The sequence below is a fragment of the Daphnia pulex genome, chromosome 8, assembly GCF_021134715.1.
Source record: "Daphnia pulex isolate KAP4 chromosome 8, ASM2113471v1".
Taxonomy (NCBI): domain Eukaryota; kingdom Metazoa; phylum Arthropoda; class Branchiopoda; order Diplostraca; family Daphniidae; genus Daphnia; species Daphnia pulex.
The window spans coordinates 390,890-395,207 of record NC_060024.1 but is presented as its reverse complement, the minus strand read 5'-3'; the positions used below and the strand labels follow the sequence as shown (position 1 = coordinate 395,207).

General features: G+C 36.6%; 1 long non-coding RNA gene across 1 annotated transcript; it reads left to right on the top strand.

Moving 5' to 3' along the window:
* The first annotated feature begins 1,438 nt into the window (after nt 1–1,438).
* Nucleotides 1,439–3,492, top strand: LOC124201185. Its single transcript, XR_006877546.1, has 2 exons — nt 1,439–1,752; nt 2,704–3,492. It is a non-coding gene; the product is annotated as an uncharacterized LOC124201185 (long non-coding RNA).
* The last annotated feature ends 826 nt before the right edge of the window (nt 3,493–4,318 follow it).

The following is a 4,318-nucleotide window of genomic DNA, read 5'->3' as shown; positions in this document are numbered from 1 at the left end:
ATTTGGGAAAAGTAAGTCAATAATGTTTTATCTCTTTGTGAAACACATTAAAAAATTATTAATTTTATTAAGGGAAATATCATAAAGGGAAACATGTTGAGGGCCAATGGGTTTTTGGTGGCGTTGAACGTGGCAGCAACAAATGTTTCCTTGTAGCCGTCCGAAACCGCAAGAGAGAAACCTTACTTCGTTTAATAAAGCGATGGATCGCACCTGGAACAATAATAATTTCGGATTGCTGGGTCTCTAACAACGATATTTGGTAAGCATAATCCTAAGCAGAGGTGGTGTTATGTGGTAATGTCACGCAAATGAATTTTATAATTGGTCGAAGCCCGCTGGGAAAATAATTAATGCAAATTGTTATATTTTTCCGTTGCAATGCATTGCGATGCCGGACATGGATTACATCCATTTCACGGTAAACCATTCAGAAAACTATAAAGACCCCGTCACTGGAGCCCACACAAACGCTATAGAAGGCAGTGTGGTAAAGTGATGTCATATTGTGTAAATGTTAATATTTGTTTACCGTCTAGGTCTGTGGCATTTGGTGAAATTGTCACTCCCATCGACCAACAGGTGCAAATAAATGTATCTAGGATACTTGGCAACTTGCTCATGCTGCACAGACTGTGGAAGGGGCAGGACGGCTTCGTTCTGTTTATGAAAGAAGCGTCAAATTTGAGCTTACAGCGATAGCGGTCCAAACCCAAGCGGGAACTGACGACAGAGATGTGCACTGTAATGGTTGTACGGTGAATTCCTATGACGATTGAAAGAGATAAAATTATACAGCACACTAGTGCTCTTGAAAATAAATGAGGGATTTAAACAAGTCGATCACACTGCTGTGTAACTATGTAACGTAACTTTTGTAACAGTATCACACAATAACGCTACCACTGTTCTTTTATTGCACTTCTTAGCTATACGAGCTGCTGTAGCAAAACAGAAAGGGAAATTCGAAACTAAAGGCAAAATAAAGTCTATTACTGCTGCAAAGGTTAAGATAACCGATGAAGCGAAACGGAGATCATACACTAAGCATTTTGGAAAGAAATTACTTGAGTACATTTCCGACCCGTTTGTTGGACAGGTAAGTACGTATCGTCGACCTGATAATCCGATAAAGTTTGGTCTGACTGTCCCTCTTCTTGGAAAGTAATGGAAGTTTCTGTTGGAAATCATTTTCAATCCAGATATTGAATGTACACCCACTTCCATTAATATGGTATACAGTCATTGCGCAAAACAACGCACCTATTTTGGACACAGTGGTGTACAGCCTTTGTTGTTTGTTATCGAGAGGGAAGGGTTAGATTTTTTTCTTTGTAAGAAAGAAGAATTTTGGTTAAAGCCAAAATAGGTGCGTTGTTTTGTGCAATGACTGTATACCATATTAATGGAAGTGGGTGTACATATGTTCTTAATGATGAACCCTATAAGTGTAATCTGTAATCATATATGTTGTATTGTAACAGCCACCAGATGGCGCTGATTGTGAAGGTGAGGCAACCTATCTATAGTCTTCTTCGGTTGCTGTTTAGTAACACTTTCACTCCGACTTGACAGTTCTGATTTACAATGGATGTGTTTTTGTATCTCCTAGAATACTTCAAACAAGTTTAAACACTATCAACACTTTGTTAATTCTCTAACTTCAACAGGTTATGGACCCAGGTTAACTGATCTCCGCTTTGTCAGTAGTTGGACTGATAAATTGCATAACAAACTACAAAGAGGAAAAGTGTAAGTTTTTTCTTTCAAATAATAGGACTGTTACCTCCACCAAAAATCAAATTTTAATTTATATCTGGAATATCCTTCCAACAATGATAATTATGTTTCACTGACATGCTTTTATGTTAGAGCAGTGTATATTCTAGTCTGTGGGAAAATCTTTGACATTTTTTGTGGTGCTTATCGTGCCACATATCAAATTAATCTCTCACCTCTGATATTTCTTATTTAGGTTCATCTACATATCTCATTTAAGTGTTATCGTGCTTTTAACCAAAAATCTATTAATGGTTCTAGACATTTCTAAATTTATCGTTCCAGTTCTCACAACATTAGTGAGACTTGTATTGAAAGGGAAGCATATCATCATTCATCAGATTAATCTTCTATATTTTCTTTATGGTACATTGTAGTGGATAACTTCTATCGGTAGCTTTCATAGTAGTAAAGAGTCCATTTACAAACTTAGATTAAAATAAAATTTCATTTTATTTGACGATTATTGTTATTTTGATATAACAATCCAGCAGAAACTTTCTTCTCTATAGCTTGTCTACCAATGATCAGTTTGGTTATTTATTAATGTTTTTCTGCATAACCTTTTATTTTTTTTTATTAATCTGTTGACACTGATCATTTGATCATTTATTTTATTAAATCTAGACTGAGATGAGATTTTTTAAACTAAAGTATTTATCTCAATATGTGTTGTTTATAGGTCTAATTTTTGTTTGCTTATCTTCGGAAATACCCGTTAGTTGTCCGTTACTGTATTTATTCATTCTGAGGAAATAATAGAATTTCAGTATTGAACGTCTTAGCAGGATTCATACGATGCTGACAGTCAATTACCATCACCGCTTGACCCAATTCATCTTCAGTGTAGCTAGTCTATGCATAAGCTTACTTGTCAAATTATGTAATAAGATTTGTTTAACATTTCTTAATTTAATAATTTAGGTGATAATGGTGAGGGCCTGGGTGAACATCAAAAATCATTCGGATCTGTTCGACGACATCAACGATCGAATATTACCTCTACCCGAAATTCACCTTATTGGCGCTGTAAGGCAAAGCACTATGATATGGACTAACCATTTGTCGGCATGGTAGTGGATTAAAGGCTCTGCGTTCCCCATCGCCGTGTCAACCCTGAGCTTGTTTACCTGAACACCATTGGTTCTTAATTAACAAGGACAGCATCCTAGAGGAACTGCTACTTCACACCACCACCTCTCCGATGCCTTTTTGGGTCATCTTCTATATTGGAAAACGCTTGAGTTTGCTAATGCTTGTTTTAGCTTACGTCTTATCTTACCCCTAAAATGCAAGATATTTTAATTTTTACAACTCGGCAGGCATTTTCGCCTAACACCCAATCCTGTCTATTTAAACAGATTCAGCCTAATTTAAGGGAGAGTATGGCTAGTGTAAATTTCGTCTTAATCTGATTCCAAATTACGACCGTCATTACCAGACAATATTCCAAAGACACTCTTATTTTTCTCAAACATTTTTCCGGCGAAAATGACTTTCAAAAGACCGACATAGAGTCTCGCTCTTACTGTTTACTAGATTCATTTGAACACATTCCATCTCGTCTATCATCACCCAATAGTACGACGAAGGTGATCGCGACAAACAACTAAATGTTTCGATCCCAAATTTTCTTTTTCGCTGTACTCAACAGATTTACACATGCAGTGTTAAATAAAAAGGAAGTATCTGAACGATTTGCAATAACGAAAATGTCTTGAGCGGAAAGTTTTTCTCATCTCCTTAAGCAAACAACATCCCCAAACACAAACCTACCTTCCACGTTCAGTTGAGCATTTTCCGAGTTCTATCCTCGATGACAATTTTCAGAGTTGAAGTCTCGATGAAATTTATCGAGTCCAATCCTCGAAGTATTCCGATTTTTAAAACCTCGATTACTGTATTCCGAGTTTGAACCTCGATGAAAATTTTATTGGATCATGTAAACGAATTTAAATGTCGTTTCTTACTTGTCCCAAGTGTAAATAAAATTCCAATAATTCTTTTTTAAGTCCAAAAGTAGGCGACCATAGGTGCTGAATCAAGTTTTGCCGCCGTGGATCCAGACAAAAGTAACAAAATAGCTGTTATTGTCATACATTTCCCCCCTGTACGCTCGAACGAGAATGGGACCAGGAATGATCGTTGAAGATTTTCATCGTCACGTAGCATTGACTAACTACGCTCCAGGGAGAGCAGTATATACTACAAACTGAGCCTCGTTTAAAGGATGAGAGAGTATGCAGTAAACGTCGTCTTCATTCACTACAGAATAACGACAGCCAATCCCAGAGAATCTTGAAGTCGCTCGTGGCACAAATATTCAAAATTTCTTTCTTTTCATACATTCTAAATTTTCTAAATTTGTTAATAGCTATTTTCTGATAAGCAGTCCTATATGAAACAGGCCATCCACCAGTTACTTCTGGTTTTCAGTTTAGTGCATGACTTTAATTTTGCTGACAAAGACTCTGAAGAAGACACAAGGAAGTCTTAAAAAACTCTATTGATTCTTACTACCTACTACATGGGAATCATC